The sequence below is a fragment of the Schistocerca nitens genome, chromosome 7 (genome assembly GCF_023898315.1).
Source record: "Schistocerca nitens isolate TAMUIC-IGC-003100 chromosome 7, iqSchNite1.1, whole genome shotgun sequence".
NCBI classification, from domain to species: Eukaryota; Metazoa; Arthropoda; class Insecta; order Orthoptera; family Acrididae; genus Schistocerca; species Schistocerca nitens.
In genome coordinates this window covers 274,031,754-274,045,968 of record NC_064620.1, presented here as the reverse complement: position 1 = coordinate 274,045,968, position 14,215 = coordinate 274,031,754, and positions in this window count along the sequence as shown.

The window sequence follows — 14,215 nt, the reverse complement described above, 5'->3', positions numbered from 1 at the left end:
GGCGAGCACGGCTTGGCAGCAGCGACAGGTAGCGCCTTGCAGCGGGCAGCCCGCCAAGCAGAGTCCGTTTATCGGTTAGCGCTGGGCCGGAGGTGGGGGGAGAAGGCAGTGAGTGGCTCTGGGGGTTTCATTAAGCGAAGCCTCCGCGGCACGTAGCTGCCTGCTACCATCCCAGGCTGGCGGTCTGCGCGGAACACCGATGCCAGACAACACCACCCTAAGCAACTCAACTATTCTCTTAGCGAATACGTAGGACTAATGGCTAGATGTGACCAGGTCGATTCGCTGTTTGTTGCCTTTCTGATAGTGTGTGACGCAGTACCACTCTAATGCTAATTTCTTAAATGTAATTACTTCTGCTGCAAAAATGAATATGTTGGAGATTCTTTCCTTTTGCAGCCCAGTTGTAGCAACAATTTTAGAATTTTTGTCTTTGCTTTTGACGTTTTATTACCGCTTTTTGTGGTTTTCTCTTCAGCTACATTTATGATGGCTTACTTGGTACGTTACGTAATGTAGGAATTGAGTTTATTTGACTGGTGAAGAATGTTATTTTGGTTGGGGAGTTATGGACTAATGTAGATATAACTTCAAGAGTTCCCCAGGCAATTGTGTGGCGATCTTCCCATTCGTGTTCTATATCGATGACCTGGTAGAAAATGTTTAATAGTAACTCCACACTTTGTGCAGATGAAATTATATGTGAAAAAAAGCTGCACAAATATTCAGCCTGACGCTTTGAAGACTTCAGAATCATGCACAGACTGGCAACTGGTTTTAAATGTTCTCCTCTCCGCCCCACACGTCCTGGATGACCTAACTGTGCCGTCCGCAGCTCGTGGTCGTGCGGTAGCGTTCTCGCTTCCTGCGCCCGGGTTCGATTCCCGGCGGGGTCAGGGATTTTCTCTGCCTCGTGATGACTGGGTGTTGTGTGATGCCCTTGGGTTAGTTAGGTTTAAGTAGTTCTAAGTTCTAGGGGACTGATGACCATAAATGTTAAGTCCCATAGTGCTCAGAGGCAGAGCCTAACAGTGCCGACCGATTACCGTGTCACCCTCTCCCAATGCCGTCATCAGATACGGTGTGGAAGTGCGTCATGTGAGCGCATCGCTCTCCTGCTCATTGCCGGTCTTTGTGACCTGGATTCGCTACTACTCGGTCAAGTATCTCCTCAATTGGCCTCAGGGGACTGTCGTCCCACAAGGGAAAAATCTTTGGCAGTAGCGGGAATCGAACCCGGATCCTCCACATTGCAGTCAGCTATCCTGCCCACTCAACTATGGAGGTGGGCGTTTTAAATGTTCAGAAGTCGAAGACGGTGCCCAACAGAAAACGCAACAAAACTTAATGTCCTATGACTACAGTATGTCTGTCTCAAATGGAATCAGTTAACTCGTACTAGTACCTCGTTGTAACAACTTGTAAGGGTGTGAAATGGACCGGTCACATAGCGTCAGTCATAGGTAAGGCAGAAGACAGATTTCAGTACATTGGTAGGGCTCTGGGATAAAGCAGTCAGTCTACGAAACAGACTGCTTACAAAGCTCTTGTGTGTCCCATATTGGAGTGTTGCTCAAGTGTGTGTATGGATTCTAATTATTCCCACATTATTACATTTCACTCGACTTTTTAATACACGAATATTTAAATGTAATTGCTTTTGCCGCAAAAACGAATGTGTTGTTGTAGCAACAATTGTAGAATTTGTTTCTTCAGTGTATCGAAACAATTTTATAGCTTTTGATGTTTTGTTACCACGTTTTTCTGGTTTTCCCTTCAGCTACAGTTGTGATGGCTTCTTTGGTACGTTAAATAATGTAGGTATTGAGTTCACTGATTTGACTGAAACTGTAGTGAACAAAAATTCACGTAGTTGGGTGAATATACGACGTCCTTCTGCAAAAGGTTAGACTTTCTCCTCTTTACTAGACATTTATTTGTTCTTAAAAGAAAACATCACCCATCAGTAAATATCTTTGGTTACTAGAGAACCGTTAAACTGTCTCAGGGTATTAGGAATCTATAGAAAGACTAATGTGGAGTCATGTTTTAGTTATTATACATTTTTATGCCACTATATACGCTCCCTGCTGTAAAAACTAAGTTATAAATCATTGTAAACCATACTGTTTGCATCCATCCGATATCGTATTCAGAAATGTGGGTTGCTGTCCGCTTGGAGCGCTGCCGTCGCAGTGTACATCAAATATCAGGAGTGTCGTGAACGTATGTTTCAGACTGTGCTAGTAACTACAAAATTAATAATGCGTAAATAGTTTCTGAGCCCAAAACGGATGCATCATGTCTGTACGTTTTTGTCGAGCAGTATTTGTTTTGCCTGTGACGTTATCGTACCAGCGTTGACGCATGCGCGTGGTTGCTAGAAAATTACTTCGTTTAAAGTTATAAATAGTGTCGCGTAGAAACCCGCTTCACTAGGACTTTGAATCGGGTGTTATTGTGAAGAGCTTTCGGAGCACTATTAGAACCCAAAGTGAGACAATAAAAATATTAGCCGTAATGCAAGTGAAAATCGATATTAAATCGAAAATTACAAAATGATGAAAGACTTCGTCTCGTATGGCTCGTAAATACACTTGGAATTGCAGAAAACGCAGGTCAGACAAAATCTCGTTTCGAAAGGAATCCAAAAAGCATAAAAAGTCCAGTGTCGATCGAATGCAAGAGCTACGGCAGCGTCGAAAGGGAAGTGAAAAGGCGGCTCTAAGCTATTACGTAGATGGTCTATCGGGTATACAGCGGCAAGCCACAGTCCAAAATTATGATTTGTCTATTCTGTAGCCATTATACTACTCTGTGTAACCATTTTATTGAAGAGATTGATAATTAAATTATATATAATACGAAACACGTGTTACGATTTTATTCCTGCGTTTTCACGAAATACGAGGATAAGTCAATTATTATCCGCAACGCAGTTATAAAATTTTATTGTAATCAAACAGGAAACTTACAAGAACGTCATTTTTCGACATAGTCTCCTAGCGTTTCAACTCACTTGGTCCATCGTTGTACAAGCTTCCTGATGCCGTAAATAAAAGAAGGTTCTCGGTTGATCTGCGAACCAGGAATGCACCCCTTCTTTCACTGCTTCGTCCGAGGTTCAAATGGTTCAAATGGCTCTGAGCACTATGCGACTTAACTTCTGAGGTCATCAGTCGCCTAGAACTTAGAACTAATTAAACCTAACAAACCTAAGGACATCACACACATCCATGCCCGAGGCAGGATTCGAACCTGCGACCGTAGCAGCAGCGCGGTTCCAGACAGTAGCGCCTAGAACCGCTCGGCCACCCGGGCCGGCTTCGTCCGAGGGAAATCGACGGCCCCTTAATGCCTGTTTGAATGGACCAAACAGAAGGGGCAACATCGGGGCTATGTGGAGGATGACCAGTACTTCAAATCTGAGTTTCTGGAGCGTTTCAGCAGTGTGGGCAGCAGTATGCGGACGGGCACTTTCGTCCAAAAACACACCTTTTGACAACAATCCTCGGCGTTTGCTTCGAATTGCAGACTTTAGCCTGGCAGTAAGCATCTCACTGTAAAGTACACTGTTCATTGTTGTGCCTCGCCGGCCGATGTGGGCGAGCGGTTCTACGCGCTACAGTCTGGAAACGCGCGACCGCTACGGCATGGATGTGTGTGATGTCCTTAGGTTAGTTAGGTTTAAGTAGTTCTAAGTTCTAGGGGACTGATGACCTCAGCAGTTAAGTCCCATAGTGCTCAGAGCCATTTTTTTTGTTGTGCACCTTTACCCATAATGTCCCAAAAATCGTAAGCGTCAGTTTTCCTGTGGTCGGTGGGGTTTTGAACTTCTTCTTGCACGGCGAATTTGGATGTTTCCATTCCATACTCTGCCGTTTACTCTCCGGTTCGTAATGATGGATCCATGTCTCGTCACCAGTAACGATCCTGTCTAAGAAGCTGTTCCCTTCGTTACCATAGTGATGCAAATCTTTATTTGCAAATGTCCAAGCGCGTTTATTTATGCAACTGTGTGAGTTGGTGAGTTGTTTTGGGACCCATCTTGCACAAACTTTATGAAACCCAAGTCTGTTGTGGATGACTTCGTATGCAGAACCGTGACTAATTTGCAGACGATGTGCCACTTCGTCAATAGTTAATTGTCTGCCTAAGAGAATCATTTCACGTGAACGCTCAACGGTTTCTTCCTTTCTGGCGGTAAACGGTCGTCCAGTTCCTTCATCGTGCGTAACACTTGTGCGACCATTTCGGAATTTTTCAATCCATTCGTAGACACTTCGTTATGGCAAAACACTGTTCCCGTACTGTACCGAAAGTCTTCGATGGATTTCGGCCCCTGATACTCCTTCCGACCACAAAAAACAGATCACTGAACGTTGCTCTTCTTTGGTGCAAATAGCGGAGCAGCCATTATTAACAGCACGGTAGCGATAACGAAGCTAACCTAGCAGCTTGAAAATTTCAAAGATATAACAACAAATAAACAAAGCATGCGTCATCAACGTGAAACGACAGTACTACCAAAATAAACAATAATGTAAGTAAATTGCGGATAATACGTAATTGACTGAACCTCGTATCTATGGCGCGGACACGAATTGCGCACGCAGAATTTTTTTTATCTTACATGCAACGTTGTATGTTTTTTCGGAAAAGATCAATAAGAATAGTAATTATCATAGTGGTGCATTCGTGGTAAGGTATAATAAGGAATAGTTATGAAATAAACTCTAATTTATCGTGACATTCGTGCTTGTGTTAAAATGTTATCGTACGGTAGCGAAGTCATTGGTAAGCCGACAGCATTTTTGGTGGTATCTTGCATAATAGTATGAAAAACATAGTACAAATTTGCGCTAAACACATTTTATCAGTGCCACTTTCTCACATTCACATTTGATTTTTTATAATGATGGTGGAAAATATATCTCATTAACATTTAGGAAGACTGACAGTCCAAAATACGTTTTTATACAAATCAGTCATATTCGAGCATATGTACAAATACTGAGTTATTAACTGATGCAATACCCTAGAGTGAAGAGTAATGCAATCTTCTCTAGCGCTGAAACAATTTAAAATCATTTTACAACTGCTTCAGAAAATTTTTCTCTTAGCGGTAAAGATAAGACTGACAGAATGGTGTGCATTACGGTGGTATGATATTCAGCGTATACACGCATGAGTATAACGATAAATAAAAGTTCATTTCCTCACGATTCCTTATTATGCCTCGATTATACAACACCACGAATATACCACTATTACTATTATTATTGTTATTATTGTTTCCTTACGATAAAATTCCTTGATACAAGTGTGTTGTTGTTGTGGTCTTCAGTCATGAGACTGGTTTGATGCAGCTCTCCATGCTACACTATCCTGTGCAAGCTTCTTCATCTCCCAGTACCTACTGCAACCTACATCCTTCTGAATCTGCTTGGTGTACTCATCTCTTGGTCTCCCTCTACGATTTTTACCCTCTACGCTGCCCTCCAATACTAAATTGGTGATCCCTTGATGCCTCAGAACATGTCCTACCAACCGATCCCTTCTTCTAGTCAAGTTGTGCCACAAACTTCTCTTCTCCCCAATCCTATTCAACACCTCCACATTAGTTATGTGATCTACCCATCTAATCTTCAGCATTCTTCTGTAGCACCACATTTCGAAAGCTTCTGTTCTATTCTTGTCTAAACTATTTATCGTCCATATTTCACTTCCATACATTTCTACACTCCATACAAATACTTTCAGAAACGACTTCCTGACACTTAAATCTTTACTCGATGTTAACAAATTTCTCTTCTTCAGAAACGCTTTCCTTCCCATTGCTAGTGTACATTTTATATCCTCTCTACTTCGACCATCATCAGTTATTTAGCTCCCCAAATAGCAAAACTCCTTTACTACTTTAAGTGTCTCATTTACTAATCTAATTACCTCAGCATCACCCTTAATTCGACTACATTATCCTCATTTTGCTTTTGTTGATGTTCATCTTATATCCTCCTTTCAAGACACTATCCATTCCGTTCAACTGCTCTTCCAAGTTCTTTGCTGTCTCTGACAAAATTACAATGTCATCGGCGAACCTCAAAGTTTTTATTTCTTCTCCATGGATTTTAATACCTACTCCGAATTTTTCTTTTGTTTCCTTCACTGCTTGCTCAATATACAGATTGAATAACATCGGGGAGAGGCTACAGCCCTGTCTCACTCCTTTCCCAACCACTGCTTCGCTTTCATGCCCCTCAACTCTTATAACTGCCATTGGTGTATAGTGAATGATTAGAACAAAACTGATGACACTCGAATGCAGTACGAGCAGAGTTCTGTTTTCCCGCCTTAGCTGGTTGCGCTAACGCCATTTCTGGAAGGCTTTAGCCCTGGTATGGTGTGCATCATACTCGTAAAACACTGAAAATGCTCCCCTTGCCAATATCTCACCAACACAGCGTAGCTAACGATGGCTCTAGCTGAGCTGGGATGTCTTGACAGCCATACTTTACCACGTATCTACATGGGCAGAAAATATTTCGTATGTGACTTACAGGAGTCGGATACGACAAGTCGGATAGGACAATTACTGTTTGTGTTATACAAATATTAATGGCTTATCGCTCTGTACTAGATGCAGTCCAAGACTTTTCACAGCACATTTGTGATTAATGGTTGCCCGATAAATATTGTACAGTCAGAATCTGACAAAGCATCGACCTGTTGCAAAGACTGGCAGCTAGCCCGAAATGTAAGGAAATATAAAGGCGTGCGCTTTACAAAAAGTAAAAATGATTCCACAGTTAGTGATTTACAACTGGAGCGAGTCTCGTCGTACGAATACATGGCAATAATAATGTTTGTGAATAAGGAGTTGAGCTTTCACGTAGCTGTAGGTGAAATGAATGACAGAATTCCAGTTATTGGTAGGATATTGGGAAACTACAGTTTATCTGTTTTAATTATCACCTCAAGCTCTGATCATCAAACTTGGCGTCAGTTAATCTCTATACATACTGATCCTCCAATGCGACACATTTTTCCCAACGATGTACCATCTGGCGGAGACCTTTGTTGTAGAAGTCTGCATTTTGATTAAGCGGCGGTGCTTTTCGTCCAGATCAAACAAGTTATAGATGTTGAAAACTGATCCCTGACTGATTTTCACCTGTAGATGTACAGGCATTGTAACCAAGGTTAAATTCTTTGTCCAAAGCGAAGGCTTTGTTCCGTGTTCAAAGATCAATATATCGGTACTCCATTTATTCGTCGGTGAATGTAGGCCATGGCACGCATTTCTGTCCCACTTATTTAATAATATTACATATATTTAAGATTATATGAGATTCCTTTCTTTCTGATTCAACTTGTTAGTAGAACTGTACATCACGTGGTTCGTTAGAGGACGCATCTAACCTTGTTACTGCAATTTCTCATTTGTTTATGGGGTAATATCAGGGCTATTCGGAAAATAAGGAACGATAGGTCGCGAAATGGAAACCACAGTGAACATCAAAACTGTTCTATTTGCAACGGTTAGCTACACCTTTCAGCTACTTCTCAACACAGTCGCCGCTCAGACTTAGACATCTGTCGTCGTGTTGTACCAACTTTTCAATTCCCTTGTTATAGAAGACAGCAGCCAGTGCTTTTCGACAATTTTCTGCTCTGGACTGCTGCTCGTTGTTTGTGTCAAAATATTGTCTTCATAGCCAGCGGTACATTTGAGCAGAGATGAACCTCAGGGGTAGCCAATTACGGGGTGTATTGTGGGTGATCAAACACTTCCCATCAAGAACGCTGCAGGAGCATCTTCATTGCCCCTGCAGAGTGCGGCAGACAATTGTCGTGTAGAGCGAACCGCTTGACAGTTATGTTATGTGGATTGCATAGCTTCAGGCGAAATCTTTCACCAGGCCCTCAAACTTGGCAGGAGACGTTAATTTCTAGCTATCTTTACGTTCTCATTGTGAGCTCAGAACTGCAAAGAGCGACATGTTGCGATCGACGGGCGTACTAGACACAGTGCCCAACGCATCTGTGCAAATCTTCTTCAGATTTTCACTGTATTTTCCATTTCGCGACCGATCGTTCCTTACTTTCCGAATAACCGTCGTAACATGAAGCAATTCCAAATTTATCTTTGATTATATTGATGGCGCAGTTATTTCTGAAAATTGTTGTCCTGGGCTGTTCCCATGTACTCATGTATTCTTTCAAACGGTAGCTGATACGACCACGCTATACTAGACGCTTCCTGCCTACAGCGGAATCGCTTTCCAGATAAGCTGCCGTCCACAGAAATGCTTGGAGTTCGTTGCACGCCTCTTACAGGAAGTATCTGCCATGAAGTTTCAAGTATAATTTAAGTTTGTAATGGTGAGAGCTTCAGGAATTCATGCTGATTCTGAATACGGTCGGATGGATTACTATGATTATCGTGTTCATTGCAAAAAGGTGTTAGAGCATACCAAGCGAGGTTTTACGTTCTTATGGGACATATCCTCTCTATAAGGAACAGTGCAGCTATAACTTCATACCGTGCCAGGAGGTTAGAGTGGGTTAATAGTAATGTTGCATTGTCTTAAATACATGTTCAAGCTCTCCTTATATTGTTTGTTGTCCTACTTCTGAGTATGTTAATCAAACAGCAGTCAGATCCCGTTACTTGTCCTTCGTGTGTCTAAGTTTTATATAAAAATGGGAATACTTTCAGGTCATACCAGTTATGTAATCAACTTGGTTCAAAAAACGATGGATAAGCTTTCATTACAGACAAACAAAATACAAAATAAAAATTGTTGGGTTACCTTTACTTTTTCGAAGTGATAAGGCAATATGAATATCCCTAGTAGTAAGTGCAAGATGAAAAGATTAGTACACAATGGAAAATATGTAGAAAGCATCAAGCCAAGAGAGAGACTGATAGCTTTTAAAAAAATTGTTACCAGACTGTATCAGAATGTTTGTGGGACACTCTGTGAACGGCTGACGCTTGAGTGGCGTCCTAGACCATCCGTTCTCAGCCCTGCTGAACATTTCTGGGTCGCCGAGGTGTGACCAGCGCGAGAGTAGGACGCAGCTTCGATCTTTCCCCGTGAGTTGTGGCCGGCGGTTGAGTGGTCAAAGCGGCGAATGGCTCTCCAGCGCTTTCGGTGTCACGAGGACGCAATCCCGATTGGATATATAGTATTCCTAGTTACCCATCTTGTAACTTCTTAATTCGAATAATAAATGTGAAATGTCGATGGATAATTTTACTGGCTTTTTAGGTTTCCGAGTATGAAATTTTATTCGCTTATTCTGTTTTCAGTTTGATAATATATTTTTTGATTTCACATAGACCGTAACATTATGTTCTGTTAATCAGTACAGTAGTGGAAATCAGTATAAAGAAACGGATATTTGAGGAAAAATTAACGTTGTCGTCTGGAATAGTTGTATACAGTGTATATGCAGTTGCCTGAGATCCAGTATACTGACAAATGCAGTCAAAAGGTATCCCATTTAATATCAGTAGTACAGTATATCAAAGACATCAATGATTGATGTAGTATAGGGTGGTACTCAGTATACAGACAGTCGGCTCTTTGTGGTAGTAGTGTGTGCTTATATGCCTTTGTTGTAGATAGGAAATAGACACCACTAGTGACAGTGTCTGTTTTATACATAAACCACAACTGTAACAGTTCCACGCAGTTAACAGTTATCTTGAGATGAAAAAGCAAAAATCGGTGTGTACAACGGAATGGGACTCTAATCGCCGAGAAGCTGAACCGTTCAAGTACAGTGATTGATAATTTCGTTAGTATGGGCGCACGATACGGACAGAACGGAAAATACGGGATGAATGGAAAATTATTTGAGGCATTGTAACGGTTCCTTTTGCGCAAAGCGAAGACCACAAACCGTTATTCTTCTGAACTTGTTGCTGATTTACAAAAAATGGTTCAAATGGCTCTGAGCACTATGGGACTTAACTTCTGAGGTCATCAGTCCCCTAGAACTTAGAACTACTTAAACCTAACTAACCTAAGGACATCACACACATCCATGCCCGAAGCAGGATTCGAACCTGCGACCGTAGCGGTCGCGCGGTTCCAGACTGTAGCGCCTAGAACCGCTCGGCCACTTCGGCCGGCGCTGATTTACAGTTGCCTGTAACTCTCAGACGTGTGCGACAAATTGTGTCAAGTGACAAACATCTTGCATTCGAGAAACATCCAAACATAAACAGGTTTGCTGAAAAAACGGACTTCAGTGATCTTCAGTGATGAGAAGAACTTCATTTTAGATGGGCTGAATGGATTTCAATATTACTAGTATGATCTGAGAACAGAGCAGCAGGTAAGAATGAGTATAAATTTTACTGATGGCAGCCTTCTGGGCTAACGGTAAATGGTGCAGTGCTTGGCTGAACACTACAATGAAATCTAACATGTACACTGAGAGACTACAGACAGAATTGATTACAGCGTATGACGACTGGAGGAACGAAAGTCTGATGTTTCAACAAGATAATGCATCTGTGCCTGTTCCTACTACTACCAAAAAGTGGTTTGAAGATAAAGATATCGATGTCTTGCCCTGACCTGCATGTAGCCCAGGTATGAACCCCATAGACAACCTTTAGGGAATACTTGCAAGGCGCGTTTATCGCATTGGAAGGCAATTTGAGGCCGTTTGTGAGCTGAAAAATGCGACACGAGAAGAGGCTGATGTCTGGTTTGTAGGGCGGTCAACTGCGCTGTCATCAGTGCGCAATTTGAGATGTTTTGACACGGTCCGGGTGGCTCCGCCCGTCGGAGGTTCGAGTCCTCCCTCGGGCATGGCTGTGTGTGTGTTGTCCTTAGTGTAAGTTAGATTAAGTAGTGCGTAAGCTTAGGGACCGATGACCTCAACAGTTTGGTCCCATAAGATTTTACCACAAATTTCAAATTTTTTTCCAATTTTTACACAGTCCGATCTAGCCACAGTCACGAATGATGATGATGATGAGGATGATGATGAAATGATGAGGACAACACAAACACCCAGTCCCCGGGCAGAGAAAATCCCCAACCCGGTCGGGAATCGAACCCGGGACCCTGTGATCCAGAGGCAGCAACGCACGAGAAGAGTGGGCGACAATTTCACAGCAAGAACTACAAACCCTAACAAAAATCAATGGCGAAGAGAATTTTTGAGGTAATTAGGAAGAACGGAGGTTAGGGAAAGTACTAACAATGCAATAACACAACAAGACAATAAGAGCCTTAACACTAATTTTCATCCAGGAAATGCAAACGCCGTATGTTGTTACTCGTGTTATGAAAGAAACTATGTAATAACGTCGTTAGTCTTTACGTCATATGTATCTTCTATTCTTACAACAAATTCGACAAAGTATGCTACTGACGTTGTACTATTACTTTCGTAGGAACCGTACCCTCATATTGATTTCCACTACTGTATTGCCTCCAGTGGATCATTACGGGCTTATATTGCTTCTAAATTATTTTTCTGCTACAGTTAATATTAATCCGTTTCGAAGAGACTTATTTTTCTGCAGGTTTTTCGAACACTTTCTACGTCCTTAATAGAATTGTGTCTTCGCAAATGAAGGAAAGGTTGCAGCTTAACCTGTCTACGACATTGCTGTCATTAGAGACAAGGCAACATATTGTGTGAAGCGGTTCCAGACTGTGCATGGGGCCTTAATTATTTATAATGCAAATATTTTTAATTTTAGTAGCTGACTGTCCGATTACGAAGTCTCGTAAGCGGTTGGCCCTGACTAGTATTAGTACGCAATCTGACTGCATAGAATAACAACAAAGAATGAAAGGAAATTTCCGTTAACACAATTAATTAATTAAGTCCCCAGCAACTATAAAAGCTACGAAACAAAAACTACGAACAACAAAGCACAAGTGTAACTGTTCTGTGTGTGGCAGTGTGATTCAACGTACACATCTGGCACGGTTCTTCCTCAATAAGACAATGTATTTTAAGCACCATTTACACTGAAGTAATTAAAAAATGAAATACTATAATTGCTCATAGAAACCCGAATTACAGTCTAATACATGAACACAAGCCAGATGCTTTGTTGACTGAACCTGTGACCAAGAGGCATTGTTAGTTAGTAAATTAAAAAAAAAATGAAAGTTTTTTACCTTCATATATATTGACTAAAAATCCACTCTAATCATTACAACATCTCCATTCGAACAACATCTGCTGTCTAGCCCATCAAAACAACTGCACACGACATGGCCTCAAAAAGTACAGCTATCAACATCCTTTCAGCAAAGCACTAACTACCACAACTTCTGAACAAGCACTGCCAGTGGAGGCGGCGGAATGAAACTCTTTGGCGCAATCTCTGGCGCTGTGACTCAGTGTAGCCACCTTTCAACTGTAGCGCCTAGAACCGCACGGCCACCCCAGCCGGCAGTATCCACTACATTCTCGGTTTCGGCTCTTGAGGAAAAATGAACTGCCATTCCTCCACAGACATTCTTATAGATCACTGGAAGTGTTCGCAGCAGTGCTCGAGTCTAAGACTGGACGCACACCGTATTATTCTCCGTATACTTCTGACGATATAGGGTAAGGCACGAGATGTTTTAGAAAAGAAACTGATGATATGCTGAGCAAATACATGAAGCGAAGTAAAAAAAAAAACAAAAAAACAAAAAAAAAGAAAGAATGGTCGAAGACACCCTGCTACTAGATCCAGACGACTGCTCAGCGCTGACCGTCCGCCACGTCATTCTATGCCATATGCCGCATGGTGGGGTGCTGGATCAGCACACCTCTCTCCTACATGTTATCGGCTTTCCAGATCTTGGAGCGGCTACTTCTAACTGAAATAGCTTATGAGTTGTCATCATAGGGATGTGTGGTTCCCTTCCAGTCATTCGATCATCGACAAATCCCTAGCAGTGTTGGAACTCGAACCCGCCTCCGTGTGGTCGTTTGATGTGATGACCACTTAGCTGTTGAGCCGGACAAAGGTTATTATAAAACCACTGCCAAAAAACGTCTAGACGTGATGCAAAATTATTTAGAGAAAAACCATGAGAAGCAAGAATGTCATTATGGCTCTAAACACGCTTTGAATTGATAGTCGGCTCTTAAACCGGCAGTAATTGGAGTATACACTGATCAGCCAGAACATTATGACCACCGACCTACAATCGATATAAACCCGTCCTTGGCGACAGCAGAATCACCTGGCGAGGAATGACTGCTACTCAGACACGCACGGTGCATGTAGTATCAATGACCGTGCTGTCCTTGTGTAGAATGGGGAGGGCACGCGATCGATCAGAGTTTCACTGGGAGCAGATTCTGATGGCACTGTGGCTCAGTAGGAGTATTTCGTACTGTGGTGAGTGTATTCGACACCTGGGGAAACCAAGGTGAAACCACGTCCAGAAGTCGTGGGGTTGGGCAGTCATCCCTCTTTACAGATGTCAGACGTCATAAGCTGGGCAGACTGGTAAAACAGGACAGGCGGTCAAATTTGACGGAACTGACATCAGACTTTAATGCTGGGCAGAGTACAAGTGTGTCTGAACATTCAGTGCACTGATCACTCCTAACCATGGCTGACGACCCATGCGTGTGCCAACGTTAACACCACGACATCAGAAACTACGACTGAAATGGGCACGTGACCATTGGTGCTGGACGTTGGCGCAGTGTCAAAGCACTGCATGATTTGACACATCGCGAGACTTTCTCACATCATCCCCATGAGAGGCCGCGGATCCGTCGTCTTTCAGGGGAACAGCTTCATGAAACCAGTGCTCTAGGCGCTACAGTCTGGAACCGAGCGACCGCTACTGTCGCAGGTTCGAATCCTGCCTCGGGAATGGATGTGTTTGATGTCCTTAGGGTAGTTAGGTTTAATTAGTTCTAAGTTCTAGGCGACTGATGACCTCAGAAGTTAAGTCGCATAGTGCTCAGAGCCATTTGAACCAGCCAACCCAGTGCTGTAGGACGGAGATAACCTGACGGCTGCTCCATTGTGGTCTGGGAAACATTCGCTTGGGCATCTATAGCTCCAGTGGAAATCGCGCAAGGCACCATGACAGCCAGGGAGTATCGTACACTCGTGGCAGACCAAGTACACCCCTTCAACACGATCACGTTTTTCAACAATGCGCCATGTCACAAGGCCAGGAATGTGATGGAATGGTTCTAGGAACGCAGTGGT